At 39.1% G+C, this 17,585-nt stretch overlaps 1 long non-coding RNA gene across 1 annotated transcript in view; it reads left to right on the forward strand.

Moving 5' to 3' along the window:
• Nucleotides 1-17,585, forward strand: part of LOC121832627 (uncharacterized) — a 53,499-nt gene that overhangs the window by 14,367 nt on the left and 21,547 nt on the right. The window contains exon 2 of the long non-coding RNA XR_006076251.2: nt 14,384-14,521. This is a non-coding gene — a long non-coding RNA (uncharacterized LOC121832627). The remainder of the gene's footprint in view (nt 1-14,383; nt 14,522-17,585) is intronic.

Below are 17,585 nucleotides of genomic sequence, written 5' to 3' on the forward strand. Positions count from 1 at the left end.
TTTTTAACGAGAGTCACTCACCGAGCTCACAACTGATTATTTATCCCCTGTAAACGTGGCTGCCTGGCACTTTCCCCTGCAGCCCTCCCCGTGGCTCCCCCAGGAAAGCAGAAAGACAATCAAATCTTTTTTATAAAGAAACAGAAAACTCATTGATTTGGAGTCCTCACCCCAAAGGTAACTTCTCACATCCTCAAGCAGACAGAAAGACGCACTGTTGGTAGCTTTCCTTACTGAAGTTCTGGCCCTTTCTTAGTATATGCTATCAAGTGAAAGCTATCTATTTTCAAGTGGTTTGCTTTGGCTGACAAGCCTAGAAGGTGTATTTAAATAGTGAATTGTCATTTGCTATTTTCTGTCGGGGCTTTGAATATGTTCCCGTAAGTACCACACAAATTTTGAGCTGTTACTGTGATTTCCATTTCAGATATAATAGAACTAAGGCTCAGAGAGATGTTTGCATAACCATGGAAGTTGGATCCATCAGCATCTACTTTCTCAACCTCAGCATGTCCTCTAGATGTCCGCAGCTGCGGGGCTTAGACTTCTTACCTGACTCTTAGGATACGTACTAAAACTTTAATATTCATTATTGAAAGTTTTCTTAAAAATTCTTTGGGTTCAGTGGGTAGTAAATGTTCCAAAGCAATTTACTGTTCAGATTTTTCAGTTTGGCATTTAAAAAAAGATAGACAGCTGGCTGACCACTTGGCAAATGTAAGACCCCCAAAGTAAAATGATAACTCTGGCCGCATGGCCACTTTTCCCTGACAGATTGGAACTCCTCACTGGCCATATTTTAATGTAAAAACTGAACTGCTGAAACTCAGTCATATGCTTTCTTCCCAGGGAGTCGAGAAGTGTCTTTCTGAGGAGCACGTAGCCATCCATAATAAAATCTGCCATGCCAGAGTGACCAATTTAAAGCTTGTTCTTTTGAAATTTTCTTTCTTAATTGTTGCACTAAGCAGAGGGGACCGAAAGACATAATTTAGTAAATTGTCAAAGTTATTTCCAAATTAAATGGAGTTTAAAAAAAACTATGCAAAAATCACTCATGACTGTTCACAAATTATTATTCCCATTTTAGCTATGCCTTGTGTGAGCTGCTCACTTCAGACTTCAGTGGCTGTTTAGTGAGTATATCCAAGTGATGAACGTCTTCAATTTGGAATGAGAATGCCTTTATCCTTGCTTTATTCTGAAAATATTGATGCTTTTCTATGTAGCATTACCTGTAGAAAAATTCTAAATCATTTAGATGAATCCAGCCCCCCTAAAGAAGAGTGAGGATTGGAATTACATCTAAGAGAAGTATGTGCCATTATCTGTCTTGCCTTTTCAAACTTGATGACCTTTCATTCTTCAAATGTTTTTCCATCCAATAAACAATGGAACAATATAGAAAGATGGTTAATAAGTGTGTGGAGGTTGTGAAGTCCTCTGCAATGTTATATTAGAGACTAAAGGAATTTTATAATATTGGAATCATGATGTCAACTTCCTGAGGAACAAAATACTTCATGAGAGTTTAGTTTAAATGGCATATGATTTCACTTTGCAAACAGAAGAATGCTTGGCATATCCACTTTGTGGAAATTCCTTCAGGAGAAATCCAGTACAAGCTAACACGTGTGTGGTTCTTAGGAAAACAATGCTCTCACGCCTTCAGAATGCGGTGTGGAGCAACGCCACTGAGCTGTGATTGGGTGCACTCAGGAAGGCATACACACCCGGGAGAGTAAATCCACAAAGGGGACCCTCCGCAAACCAAAGCTGCAGAGAAATCAACCTCTGCTTGCTTCTCTTGCTTTCAAGATCCTGTTTTGCCAGCAGTCTAAGATGGGTCATTTTTGTGGATTCCTGGGATCTTCCCTCGTACCAGGTTTTTCCCTATCCTCATGATGTCTCCCTCTAGATATCTCTTTCATTGCTCTCACTCCGTCTCTGTTCCAGTTCGACCATTCCATTTCCTCATGTTCTCATCCCCCATCCCCTACCCTCTATTGCCCCCCCCCCCCCAGTTTACTCAGGAGATCTCATCTATTTCCCCTACTAGCAATAGTGGAGAGGATGACTGAGCTGGCCTACCTTGGTAATCAGATTGGTGAATACCCTGCCTGTCATCGTAGAGCCTTCATCTAGTAACTGATGGAAGCAGATGCAGAGATCCACAGCCAAACACAGGAATTCAGCCGAAGAGAGAAAAGAGGGATTCTATGAGCAAGGAGCATCAATATCATGATGGGGAAACCTACAGAGACAACTGAACCAAGCCAGTGGGAACTCATGACCTTTAGACCAATGGCTGTGGAGCCTCCATGGGACTGGACTAGGCCCTCTGCATAAGTGAGACAGTTGTGTAGCTGGGTCTGTTTAAGCAGCCCCTGGCAGTGAGATCAGGATCTGTCTCTGATGCATGAGCTGGCTTTTTGGAGCCCATTGCCTATGGTGGGACACCTTGCACAGCCTTGGTGCAGGGGAGGACCTGCCTCAACTGAATGTACCAGGCTTTGCTGATTCTCTGTGGGAGGCCTTACCTTTTGGAGGAGGGGATGGGGGATGAGTTGGGGGGTTGGGGGGAAGGCTGGGCGGGGGAGCAGGAGGAGGGTAAGAGGGGGATCTGTGGTTGATATGTAAAATGAACAAAAAATTTCTTAACAGCAAAAAGATCCTATTTTGAATAACAGAGTATAAGCAAAGTGCTCTGAATGGAGCAGGCTTGCATTTGAGTGCCGTGGCCTAGAGGTAGTGCCCAAATAAGTCTTTACACACAATACAGTAGTCTATGCACTCAAATAATTAAAAGCAAAGATCCCAGTTTACACATAGAAAGTTCTTCCACAGTTCCCATCAGAGTACTTACAGATGTTCCTCTGCTTCCAATCTAAATGAGCTCCAATAAAATGTATTTTACAGCCCTCCTCGGTCCATTTAGATTCCTAATGAATGTCAAAAAAATTTCCTCTTTCCTTCGGCTTCATTTAAACAAACTGGAAGTGAAGTTCCTTACCTTCACCAGAAACAATCTAATACTTTGATCTTAGAAATGCTTTGCGTAAACTCTGACTTAGGTCCACATAGCCCTGAAAATTAGCCCTATAGATAGGATTATATGCGACCTTCTTATTTTATGGGTCCACTTGAAAAAAAAATCAGCACTTGGAGAAACTGAGGGCAGGAGTAGACCAAGTGGTAAAATGGGCTGAAAACACTATGAGTTTTCCCTGACACCTGTGGTGGACTCTTCATATCCAATTCTGAATTCCTGATGTCTAAATCTCTTAAAAGTTTTTGAGCACATTCAAATGTGAATGCTCACTGAAGTTGGGTGTTTACCCTGTCTCATTAAAACAATCGCCAGTGATTAAACATAAAGTGAGCCACAGCAGTTTACCAGAGCCGTCGCCTCCATGTGCTCAAGAAGTTTAACATGGGACCTTCTGATCATACATTTGGTAGGATCTCATATCCTGCAAACTGGCATTTCCCCAAGGTCTGTCTGTCACCTTATCTCCTCTCTGCTGGTGCCTTTCATTTTCTCATTAGGTAGGTGGTCCACGTGCAGCCAGCAAGTTGGTTGTCATCTCTGTTCAGAAACATGCTTAAGTTATGTGTAAGATGACCCCCCTCACTAGTCAATGTTTTTGCTATTTGTGGGGAATTATTAGAAAGAGGTATATTAATTTGCAATTGTGCAATAATTTGTCAATAAAATGTATACATATAGTGTCTGCTAATAAGAAAATCCTTGGAGAAAACCAAATAGTCATCTGAATATTGCAAAGTCCCATTTCCTCTGCAATCTTCATTTCTTTCATAAGAAAAGGCTTGATGCTGAAACTTTTCAAAGGACTTCAGTGCTGGCTTTTCAGGCATTGGGGCAGCTGAAGGACAGAGTGTAAAAATCACATCCACTGGCCTGTCACCTGTGGGGCTTTTTTAACACAGAAGACTCTCTTGGGAATCAGGACAACATCAGTCATGAATGGCCAATGGGAGTAATATTTTACACAGTTTTACAAGTTGAACTGATGAGACAGGGTCAAAGAAAGAAAACTTACACAGACCTGAGGAGGAAGAGGAGCCCAGAACCAGTCTGTTGGAAACTTCTTGGCAGCTAGGAACCAAGAATTCCGGCAAGAACCAAGAACAATTAACATGTTCTGTGAAGATTGTCCACATGGAAACAAATTTTTTCTTTATGTAGAAATATTTTCAAATCAAAATGCTAAAATAGCACTAGAAAATACTTCAGATCCAAATGTTGATGACCAGGGTTGGGCCTCACTCTTCTCCCAGATATTTTCTCAGAATCTTATGCTCCACCAGTTACGTTTGTTTATGGAAAGCTAGCCTAACTTCCAGCCTTCCTATATGCTAGATACAGTTTTATCTGGCAATTTTAGTCCTTCCAGGAGTCCCTCAGGAGCTTGACATTGGGTTTTACACTTTCACTATTAAATATAGCTCAATGCACTGATCCACCAGAAAATAAAAATGAAAAATTCATGACAGAGTTGAAAGCCAAAACCAACAGTTAGCTTTATACACTCTTTCATGACTCATTTTAATCAATTTATTTTAATTAATTAATATATTTTAATTAATTACTTGAAAATATCACCTAGGCATGCAATATATTTTGATCATATTATACTTCCTGAACTCTCCCCTCCTCTCCCCTCCTCTCCCCTCCTCTCCCCTCCTCCTCCCTCCCTCCCTTCCTTCCTTCCTTCCTTCCTTCCTTCCTTCCTTCCTTCCTTCCTTCCATTTTTCCTCCCTCCCTCCCTCACTCTCTTCTCTCTCTCTCTCTTTTTATTGTTTTAAAATAACTCATGTATTTGTGTACCCATGTCTATGGGGCCATCCAGTGGAACTTTGTTGACCTACCAGGGCCCACAATCTTTTACTTAAGAAATTTTTTTATTCATTTTTCATACCAACCCTATCAAAATCCCAACACAATTCTTCACAGACCTCGAAAGAACAATGCTCAACTTCATATGAAAAAACAAAATACCCAGGATAGCTAAAACAATATTGTACAATAAAGCAACTTCTGGAGGCATCAACATCCCTGACATCAAGCTCTACTATAAAGCTATAGTAATAAAAACAGCTTGGTATTGGCATAAAAACTGACATGTGGACCAATGGAATTGAATTGAAGACTTTGACATTAATCCACACACCTATAAATACCAGATTTTTGACAAAGAAGCCAAACTGTACAATGGAAAAAAGAAAGCATCTTCAACAAATGGTGCTGGCATAACTAGATGTCAACATGTAGAAGATTGCAAATAGATCCATATCTCTCGCCATCTGCAAAACTTAAGTCCAAGTGGATCAAAGACCTCAACATCAATCCAGCTACACTGAACCTGATAGAGAAGAAAGTAGGAAGTAGCCTAGAATTGGCACAGGAGACCACTTCCTAAATGTAACACCAGCAGCACAGACACTGAGAGCAACAATTAATAAATGGGACCTCTTGAAACTGAGAAGCTTCTGTAAGGCAAAGGACATGATAAATAAGACAAAACAACAGCCTACAGAATGGGAAAAGATCTTCACCAACCCCACATCTGAGAAAAGGACTGATCTCCAAAATATATAAAGAACTCAGTAAACTAGACCTCAAAATACCAAATAGGGCCCACAATTAAAAAACAAACAAACAAACAAAAACAAACAAACAAACAAAAAAAACCTTTGTTTCCTTCCTGAGAAAGCCATCTACTGTCAGTAGCTCTTCAGCTATAGGAAAGAACTAACAATCCCTTCCCACTTCCAAGCTGAGTGTTAACTTGAATGCTCTTGTCCAAGTCTATGAGGCGACCTCAGGTACTCTGAGCTCATGAGTTCCGTGTTTTCTCATGTTCAGAAGACACAGTTTTGGTCCTTGTCCTTGCCAACATCTAGCCCTTCCTGATTCTCTTCTGTGATGACCTCTTGACCTTTCAGCCTTGTGGGGGTGGGGGGAGATTGTGTGTGATTAGATCGTATTTCTTTTTTTAATTTAATTTTATTTATTATTATTGTGTTGTATGTATATATAAATAATGTATATGTGTGTATGTATGTATGTATGTGTGTATAGGTATGCATATGCTATGATGCCCACGTCAAGACGTCAAGGTCAGAGGACAAGTTTGGGAAGTTGGTTCTCTCCTTCCACGGTTGCTTTCGGTGGGGAGAATCAAATCATGAGGGTTTTGTGTCAAGCCCTTTAACCCATGGAACATCTTGACTTATCCCTGATATGACAGGGGGATGACAATGACTTTTTGAAATGCTGTTCCATTTCACCCTTGAGTCTCACAGGAGGTCAACAGATAATTGTGTGTTTTAAAGCAAAGTCCCCTGCAAAGCACCTTTCCTAATCTCTTGGCCTTAGATCTGCACCAGTCACTTCTGCCTTCTTGCTGTGGTTTGCACACATCAACGGAGTACCTCTGGGTCTCCACGCCAGCTGTTCTCTGTTTGTCCTCCCCATCATATCATTTTACTTCACTCTTTCACCTCCCACTTCTTTTATGTTTCTATTAAGTGTCATTTGATCAGAAAGCTTTCACTGCTGAGACGTTGTGAAATACCAGCGACTTATCCCATCTATGACTTTCCAGCCCATTTAGTTTCTGTAAATTGTTTTCTGGCTCCTAACACTGTATTACATGTTACACCTTTATTAATTTCATGGTTTACTGTTTATCACAGTAAAAGTTAATTTCCATAAGGAGTAACTTGGTCTTTTTTGTACACTAATGTAGCCCATCACTAGACCTGGCTTTGTTTTGGTGCTCAAAAACATTGTTGTATGAATGATTTATCACCTACTTAAAAGAAGAATCTATTACAATTCTCCCATTGGAGACTTGAAGTGGCAGGACTATGTATGGCACATATATAAGTTTGAAATGTGTGTGTGTGTGTGTGTGTGTGTGTGTGTGTGTGTGTTCTTATTTTTTGAAGTGAGAAGTTCATCACATAGATGGATAGAAACTTTTTTTCTGAAGCATAACTACATAAATCTTGTCAGAGCTATAGTAACAATCATTGAAAGGAATATCCTATCAACAATGTTCCATTTGTTGTCTCTAAGTCATTGGATTCTCCTTACAAAACACTGATTTGTTTTAAAATTAGCTTCAAGACCTACCGTGAGCTACAAAGAGTTGTCATAAAGAGGAACTAACCAACATTCTCAAGGTTGACTCATTTTGATTTCTTTCTAGTACATTTGAGGGAATCAGGCAGGATCTGGGGGTTTTTCATTTGCATGCATTTTAAAAGAGAGGCCATGCTTATCCTATACACATTGGGCAAATCTGTAACAGTGTTCTGCTGATGGTGTGATCATACCTTTTCCCTTGCTTCATATTAAAACAATTTTATGGGCACAGAACTTTCACTTCAACTTTTCCAATTGGTCCAACTGTCCAGTTCTCACAAACTGGTTTTTTATAAGTTATATTAGGGTTGCTTGCATTACTGTTGGTTCAGGGTTATTTATTGGAACGTGAACAGCTTACCAATGACTTCACCATCATGCTGGTCGAGTTTTTACATTCACCACTGTTCAACGCATAAAAAAACTTCTGTGGCTAGTGGTGAAAATAGCACTAATTTGGAAGCATAAACATCACCATTTAGAAGCCAATTTCCTTCATAGTTTTTAGAGAATTGTTTGAGCAATTTACCAAATTTACCCATTTTATAATAATAATAATACTATGGATGTTAAAATTTGTTCATTACTGATAATATTAGCTAATATCTATTGAGTATTTTGTATTAGGTTCAGTATGAAATAGAATATCAACTTTCTCTTCTCACTCTGACAGCATGATAGTGGTGTTTTTTCACACTCCTCATTTTACAGCTGATAAAAACTGAATCTTATGGGGTTAAATGATTTATGAAAAGTTACCTAGGTCTTCAATACCAAGGTAATCTGATTTGGGGAATATATAAATCATTTTTAACCAGCATGCTATCCTTTGTACTTTGTGGGTAGTTTTGACAGTATGGTTTTTAAAAAGGCCCAGAGAAATACAAAGATTACATATACAACTTGCTTATTAAGTCTAAACATGTATGTTCATAGAAAACTAGTGTCATTCCATTTCATAAAATAATCAACTATTATACATTAGTCTTTTTTGGCTGCGTGAATATGTACAATTAAGAATCTATTTATTTTAGTTTAAGGAGTAGTTTTTAATGCAAATGTGTGTTAACATAGTCTTACTGTTTATAACAGTAAATTGAACATTTTAAATAAATTTAGAAATTATTTTAGGAAATATATTAACTATACAGAATTAATTGATAACTCCAAGAAATTAAAAATGTCATTAAAATAATATTCTGTTTTTAATTTTTTATTATATATTCTTTGGTAATTTCCTTAGCTAATACAATGCATATAGATCATATGAATTTGCCATTCCCTGCAATCAACTCCTCCTGGATGCCCCCTCCACCTCCCAACTTCATTATTGCTTCTTCCCCTTTTTCTCTTATAACCTACTGACTACAATTAGTGTTTCCCATATATTCATTTATATGTGGTCATCTACTGGAGCATGAGCAAGCTACCCTAGGCCACACCACCAATGACAACTTATTCTCCCTCCTTCTAGAGACATTTCCTGGCAAAAGCTCCTCAGTTAGGACTGGCCTCCTGAGTCCCTCCCCCCTCCTTTATGGAGTGTTGACTGGCTTTAACTAGTCTTGTGCAGGCAACCACAACTGCTGTGAAGCCACAAGTGCAGCAACCCTGTCATGTCCCCGGGACACTATTTTGGAGCAACCCCCCTTGTGACAAAGTCTTGAATCTTGGGAGGGAAGAGGTGTCCTGGTTATAGCTGAGCATCCAGTCACTTAATCTCTGGGCTTTGATGAGTTGTAAGTCTCAGTATTAGCCACCATCCATTGCATAAAGCAGTTTTTCTAATGAAAGGTGAGAGATGTACTAGTCTGGCCATAAGGACAAGTATTGGAAGACAGTTTGATACTATGCCCCTTTCCCAAAATAACAGTATTAGGTTCTCCCCAAGGGCCTATGACCTCCAAGACCATGGATTATCAGCCAGGTTTATAGTACCAGACATGGATTCCCTCTTGTGGAGCTATATCACTCCTGGGCACATAACCAAAGGATTTTTTTTATCCTATTACAGAGATACTTGTTCACTCATATTCATTATTACTCTATTCACAAAACCTAGGGAATGGAAAATGCCTAGATGACCATTGACTAATGGATGTATATTGAAAATTTGGCACATTTGCACAATGGAATTTTATTCAGCTGTAAGGCAAAACTGAAATTTACAGGTAAATGGATGGGAAGTGATTATACTGAATGTGGTATCCTAGACCAAGAGAGATTGATAACACATGTTCTCTTTCACATGTAAATCCTAGCTGTATGCTTAACAGAGTAAAGGTAGAAACCGGGAACAAAGCAGAGTCTGCAAGGGATGAGAAGAAAGAGCTTAGATGAAGGAACATTAGAACACATGAGGTATGAAGGGAGAAAGAGGAATCATGGAATGGGGATGACTAAGTGGGAGGGAATTGGGTTTGGGTAGAGGAGGGGCTATAGGAAGGGATAACCAACACTAAGGATGTTTTTAAAATCCACATGAAAACCTACTATTCTTTAAGCTTTGAAAAGAAAACTAAAAATGGAGCACCTACATGTGGGGACACAGCTTTTATATATCCATCTGAACACAGTATCTCTTGGGCTGGAGAAGCAGGTCAATGGTTGAACAGTGCATGAGGCCCTTGGTTCAATTCACACTACAGCTAAATAAAGAAAGCAAAACAAAGCATAACAAAATCCTCTTCTGGAACACGTACAGTCCATAAGTGAAGGCAACATTTAAACCTAGGCTGAGTTTTGTTTTTGTAGGTGAAACAACAATGGTGGAGGAATTGCAAGCCGTTGGTGGGAACGAGTAGCTCTATCCTCCTGTTATTTGGGGCAATTTAGTTGGCAAAGTATCATCACTTTGAGGTTTTCAATATTGAACCTTTAGAACTGATGAAAAGTGGATACTTCAAATAGTGGTTCAGGCATCTCACATTTCCCTCAACTAATGTTCCTTAAAATCTTTCACTCAAGTAATCATCGTTGCCCCAGTTCATGTGTCCATGGCAAATGTTACTAATTTATCAATTAATTAAGTAATTAATTGTTATTGCTAGAAAGAGTTCCAGAATTTTTATGACATGGCATTCCAGTTACCAACAGGCCAGCCTCTTCACTTCTGATGAGCGCTATTCGCCCTTGCTGGTGTAACTGGGAAAAGGACAGTACTAAATCAGAGTGTCCTGCTCCAGGAAAACTCCAAGAAGTGCCTAATTACACCCTTGCCATGTATCCTACCAACTTCTCAGTTTCGTTTACTACAGGCAGTGAGCATAACAACACCCTGCTGTGCCTATGTTATAGAATGTTTGTAAGGATAGGTGATTTATCACGGGAATATCCTACAAGGCACATAATGAGTCCCTTCACCCAAATCTTCTTCAGCTTCTCTCACTTCTTAGGCACTTCTTTTGCAGGAGGTGTGCTCACACAGCTGTTAGGAGGATGCAAGGGAAGAACATATGCAAAAATCCCTCAGAGTTTGGACTCAGTCAAGTGTCATTGCCATCCTCCTCTCTAAGCAGGTCTCTCGTCAGTGCTCATAAAGTAATGCTTGTGTCTTGCTCTGATCCCTTAGCATGAATGAGTGTGTTTTAGACACATTAACATGAAAATCAAGAAATAAAATCTCATGACAGTTTAGGGTTCCTCTGATGGTTATATATGAGACTGATTCCATTAATTCTAATCATCTACTCCAGAAAAGATGGATGGAGCCAGGAAGGGTATGCAGAGAAAGGCATGGGAAAATGAGTTCAGGGGTAAGTTCCAGGGCTAGATGTCAATGGCAATGGGACATCATGATGGTGTCCTTGTCATTATCATCAGACTAAGCAGTATGTGTGTACATACATACAACTATATCTATATCTATATATAAAATCAAACTTTATAATAGAAATAACAAGCATTTTAGCACATCTACCTGTCAAGCACTACATTAAATGTTTGGTCTAATAATGTTTAGTATAATAATCTTGTTTAGTTTTACTAGCAATACTAAGCAATTAGTATTTTTTCTTTACTAAGATAAATAAGATCTGGAACAACTAATGGGTAACATGAATGAAGTTAGGAAATGACCAAGATGGAGCTGAGTTTAGACATAACTAAATCTTGTTCATATGAGTAATAGTATAATCCAGGCAACAACTAATCAGTGCAGCAGGGTCTGAAGGACAGAAAAAGGAACACGGAGGAACATGGAGGAGTGGATAAAGGAAGACTTTAGGAGTCAAGATGTCAGTTAAAATATAGAATGCCAAGTGAAATTTGAATTTCAGTTGAGTAAAGAATGATAATTTAGAATAAATAAGTATGAAATATTATGCATAGGAAATTCAAATTCTTATTGTCTAGATTGTCTTATATGTCTAGAGACATAATTAAGAACAAAACAGGCAAAGAAAAACTGAAGGGAGTTTGGCTGGATAAAATGTGTATACAAGGAACATTTTTGGCTATGTGAAAATGGACAGAATCCATACTGCTTAATATCTTCATTTCACAGAAAAGGAGTGTAGATGTAACTGTCTTGTTAAATAAGAAAACAGAGCTCATGCAGAGATGAAAGCCCAAGAGGTTAGAGCTATGAGCTAAAAACCTTACCCTTCACTGCCGCTGCTGTCCTCCTCAGCAAGGGACCTACATCCTGTGTGTTTGTCCTTTTCATTGACTTTCTATTCTGCCTTCTCATTGGTTGTAAACCCAACCACATGACCTCCTCATCACTGCCCATTTATACAGATCTCCAGGTCTTCTATGGTTGGTATTGAGATTAAAGGTGTGTGTCTCCATGCTGGCTGTATCCTTGAACACACAGAGATCTGCCTAGCTCTGCCTCCCAAATGCTGGGATTAAAGGCGTGCACCACCACTGCTCAGCTTCTGCTATGGCTTACTATTAGCTCTGACCCCCAGGCAACTTTATTTATTAACATACAAATAAAATCACACTTCAGTACAAATAAAATATCACCATATGGGAGTGCTTACAGAAGATAAGGATTCTTCCTTTAAAAATGCCTTGCCAGTTTTGTAATTATGGAATATCTGGGTGTCTAACAGAAGTGAGACCATCGCTCCAGAAACAGCTTTATACACACTCCATTCCATGTTCCTGAAGCCAGTAGAAACCATACTAAAAATTCATGCCGCCTTCCATGCTAAAGTAGATAGCATAGCCTGCTGGGCAACTGGCATCGAAGCCCAAAGGACATAGTGTACACAGTGATGTGCTGGTAGCTGTTTAGAATAGTCAGCACTTACAGCACTTGCCAATTTCCAAGGCATAAATACCGCCATACAGGGTTGACTTCAAGCTAGAAGCGCACTGTCACTGAAAGCAGAGCTGGGAAAAAATACCTAATAGTCCAGCAAGCCATGGCACATATATAACACATATAAAAATCCCCCATGAGCATAGATAATGGCAAAATGTAATAAAATGATTAAGGTTATGAGTTTTGTGTATTTACTGCCTTTGTCTTAATATCATTTATTTAATTATAAAGGCATAAAATTTAATTTTTAATAATAAAAACACCTTGTGAAACTCCCAAAAATTTAATAACCAGTTCTTACTGTCTCAGCATGCCATTGGCAGGACTACTCATTGAATTGCTTTCTTGTGATTATAAAAATTGAAGATGGGAAATGTGGAGGTAAATGAGAAAGCAAGTTATAGATACATTTTATTATCAATGAGCAGCTCTACTCACACGGGTTATTTTTCTTATTTTGTAAGTGACCCAGAAAATTAATGCTTTGGCTTAACTTTTCTGTTTCCCTTCAGTCCATGGATGGAGAGGAGCTCTGCAGCTCCTGATGACTATGGTATGCAATGGAGTAATTTCCATTTTGAAAGCTAAACTCATCCACTCATTCTTCTATAAATGTGTCCAATAATTTCATGATATAAAAGAAAGTTAGTTATTTTGACACAATGCATTTCATAAGCACTATTACATCATGTTATATGTCCCCATGGACTCATATACCATTTTCTTCTGAGAATACCAAGAAGTTCACTTGAACAGTGAAGTTTATTTTTTAATTTCCCTTTATCTTCACCATCTGCCAATGTTAGGTGCTTGGAGAGTAACTGGTTCTCAATTTATGTTTATGTGCCCTTATTAGAAGAGTAATATGGTGGATTTTTAACTCACTTATATAGTTCATTTTCTTTTCTTGTTCTAGCTTTAATTGATCTTAGATGTAATAAGACTATATATATATATTAATATTAATATATATTAAATAGCTTTGCTACTGCTTCTCCAGTATCTCTAGTTATTCAGAAACAAGAACAGAGTATCAAAATTAGCAAATGTATGTTTTTGAAGTTTCATTTAGTGACCCCCTTGTGTCTATATTATGCTATAATATATAGGATGCAGAAACTGTATGTTTCTCTATATCACATTCTCACAGAAGGACGCAACTGCCAGGACCCCATCTATAAGGTCATCATTCATAGAATAAGCACAAATGCGATCAGTCAAGTCTTTCCAATAGAGCAATAGCCAGTGTGACCTCAACAGACTTTGGCTTTTGGAGCCAGATCGCTTTAGTGACAGACATAACCCTGGTGGGTCGGCAGCATCCTTCACTGCTCCCTCTGCCATCTGCCACTGTGGAAACGTCGTCATTAAAGCAGAGTTGTTTCTGGACAAATTTGCAAATGGTTTTGAGAGCATTATTATTGCACAGAATGTTACCATCTGTAAGTAGGAAAATCTGAATCACAATGCATGTCTACCTTACTCTCCTTCTCTATGTATATCTTAATAGAAAATGTGCATGCATTAGTCTAAAAGGTAGGAACATTTCCTCTGGTATTACAGAATTCTAACTTTCCAAGAGGCCTTCAGTGTGTAATCTCTACCTTTAAATACGGCCACATTTAGACCATCACATTAAAAAGTTTCATTTTATTTCACATTTACTGTCCTTATTCACAAAGTATTTTTAGCTACTTGACATTCATTAATATATTTCATTATTTATCTTTGTCATGATACATATATCCTTTAAAAAATCAGTAATAGGGTATCACCTGTCCTCTGGCAACTTTTAACACCATGGAATATTTAGACAGATTATAAAAATGGTATAATGACAACGTGAAATCAGAATTTTCATAAACCAGACCTTATATGTATATAAATTCTACTTGCATTATCAATATATTATTATAATTGCTTCTATTTAGGTATCCAAAGCACAGAGACGTTAACTGATTGCTCCAAATTACACAGCTTGGAAAGCAGTCCTACTCCCAATTTGCCATAGGAAGACTAGGATTACAGTCACACACTGAAGATTTGAACTTGGGACTACAGCTTATGTGGTGAGTGCTTTATCCATCGAGCCACATCTCTACACCCATATTTCTCTTTTATATTAGGGAATCTTTGGATGTGAATGTTGATGGAATATGGTTAGCTCCAAAATATCTGGGTCATTAAAGCCTCCTGCTCATTAGCAACATGCCAAATAAGTAATGGCAGAATTTGACAAAGGGAAATTTCAAAATGAATAACTAACTAACACACCTTTCTCATTATCTTATAATGAAACTGTATAGCTTGGCCTTAATGTTTATGTCCACTAGATAATAGAGTGCTTCCAGTAGAAATTTCTGTAACTTGGGCTTGTTAAATGCACAAACATAAAGGTGTGATGGTTGCTAAGGGATCATTTTATGCAAATTAGAAATCAGCCTATTTAGGCATTGGTCATGACCTTCCCTATCAAAACCTCAGCTACACTAGTATTAAAGGAAAGTTCAGAACATTTTAGCAGGTAGAACATTGCTGAAATAATTGCTTTTCACAAAGTAAGCAGTGGTTCTGGGAGATTAAGTTAATATCTCGGGGCAGGAACTTGGTGGATCAGACTAATATGCAGCATTTAAGGAACAAGGCTGACAGCATTATGAAGGGTGAATTGCAAGGTATTATCAGGCAGGTGATGTCTTAATTACCTGTACAACTAATGTAGAAAGAATAATGATGTAAATTTGAGGAGTGTTTCAGAAGAAAATTCACCAAGTTCCATCTTGGAGTGAATTGGATGGGGGAAGGCTGGGAAGATTGACGTTAAAAAGTAATTCAGAATGGAGTCCCAGCTGAATAGTTTGGACTATTGCTTATGCAATAGGTTTTAAATGACAGAAAAGTTAAAAGGGAAACTTTGGCCATTAAGAAAATCAAGGGGGAGCAAATGGAGATGTTCAACAGGGTCAGAAATCAATAGGAGGAATGTGCCAAAGGGCCCCAGTGGGAGCTCCAAAACAACCCAAGCTATTGCCAAGGCTATTGATTATTCTCTACAAACAGATGGTAAGGCCCCATTGCTGAAGACAAGCTCTATGTAACTCATAGAACAGATTATGCTGGCGCCTACCTAAAGACTTCATCCCTACTGACTAGTGTGCAGCATACTGTAAGATACTCTGCATGCTACCAAAGAAAGGTAAACATTAACCCAGCTACAATCCCTTTGGTTGACTATGGCGACCTGCCTCCAATATGCACTACTGCAATAGTGGCACAAGCCTGTGAGAGGAACCAGCCAGTATCTGATTGGATTTAAAGTCCACTCCATGAGATGGAACCCATCCCAGCTCTGGTGACCAAGAGCCTGAGACTAGATAAACCAGATACCTAGAGGAAAATAAAATATTACTGTTCTGCTATAGCAACAAAATGACTCCTAAAAGCATTCTGCTGCACTCATAGATCAGTGTCTTGCTCAGCCGTCATCAGAGAAGCTTCTTCCTACAGCAGATAGAAACAAATACAGAGGCATAAAGCCAGACAATATGCAGAGAATGGGAGACCTTGAAACACTCAGTCCTAAATGGCTTGTGTCAATCAGTTCTTCCCCTCGTGACTCAGTGAACCCTGCAGAAGAGGAGGTGAAAATATTGTAAGAGCCAAAGAGAATGGAGGACACCAAGGAAACAACTCTTTTTTTTTTTTAAAGGTTTATTTATTTATTATGTATACAGTATTCTGCCTACACACCAGAAAAGGGCACCAGATCAAATTACAGATGGTTGTGAGCCACAATGTGGTTGCTGAGAATTGAACTCAGGACCTCGGGAAGAGCGGCCTGTGCTCTTAACCTCTGAGCCATCTCTCCAGACTGGAAACACCTCTTTTTAAACACAATAGGACCAATGCACATATGAACTCAGAGACTGTTGCACAGGGCCTGCCCAGGTCTGGGCTTGAGCGTGGAAATAGACACAAGCCCACACCCCTAACCCACAAGCACAATCATGTAGTGCATTTCCTTGTTTTTGTATTCTTTTTTTTTTTTTTTTTTTTTTTTTTTTTTTTTTTTTTTTGGTTTTTCAAGACAGGGTTTCTCTGTAGCTTTGCACCTTTCCTGGAACTCACTTGGTAGCCCAGGCTGGCCTCGAACTCACAGAGATCCGCCAACCTCTGCCTCCCGAGTGCTGGGATTAAAGGCGTGCGCCACCACCACCCGGCGTGTTTTCTGATTGTTACAGTCCTTCTCCCCTCTTTTCTATGGTGTTCCCTGAGTCTTGTACGTAGGCGTTGTATGGTATTTGCCAACTGGGGCTGGGCACCCCGTGGTCAGTCATTTGTTCTGTGAATTTTCTTCGCTAGCTGTGACTTTATGCAATGGTCTCCTTCTGCTGCAAAAAGAAGCTTCTTTGATGAGTGGTTATCTGTAGGCATAAGAGTAAGTATTTAGAATGTAGTTAGGAGCTACGCTTGTTTTAGAAAGTGACAGTAGGTAGTTCTCTTCTAAGATTGATGAACTCACTAGCCACGTGCAATTGACTGGGTTTACAGTAGTGGGTCTTGAATCCAGTGTGAAAGAACTTGGTTACCACCAAAATATAAGAGCTACTATTGCACATTTAGGGGTATCCTGCGGTGCTGGTAATTGTTACGTTTCATAGGCATCACAGACGGGTTTCATGATTGCTTTCATTCCCTGGCAGCTTGCATATCACCTTCCAGGCCTATGAAAGGTAGATCTCAGGTAAGAGGCTTTTGTGTCAGTGGGCTTTTAAAATCATATTTACTAATTTACAGTTTATGTGAATGTATGTGAACCTGCATTTGTTTATGTGCACCACATGCATGCTAGCACCCACAAGGGCCAGAAGATATGGGCTCCTCTGGAACTGGAGCCACCGCAGTTGTGAATCACCTGATGTCGGTGCTGAAAATCAAACTCGGGTCCTCTGCAAAGCAGGAAGTTCTTTTAATCACTGAGCCATCTCTTCTGCCCAAGGCCGTGTTTTTTGTAAGATTTTTGAAAACAGCACATCATTCTCCCTGAGTGAACAGTAGAGAAATGGTGAATATGAATGATGATGGGTGCTGAGGTCTGGTTACTCAAATGAAGAAAGGCTTAACAAAAGCCCC

The sequence above is a fragment of the Peromyscus maniculatus genome, chromosome 10 (assembly GCF_049852395.1).
Source record: "Peromyscus maniculatus bairdii isolate BWxNUB_F1_BW_parent chromosome 10, HU_Pman_BW_mat_3.1, whole genome shotgun sequence".
NCBI lineage: Eukaryota > Metazoa > Chordata > Mammalia > Rodentia > Cricetidae > Peromyscus > Peromyscus maniculatus.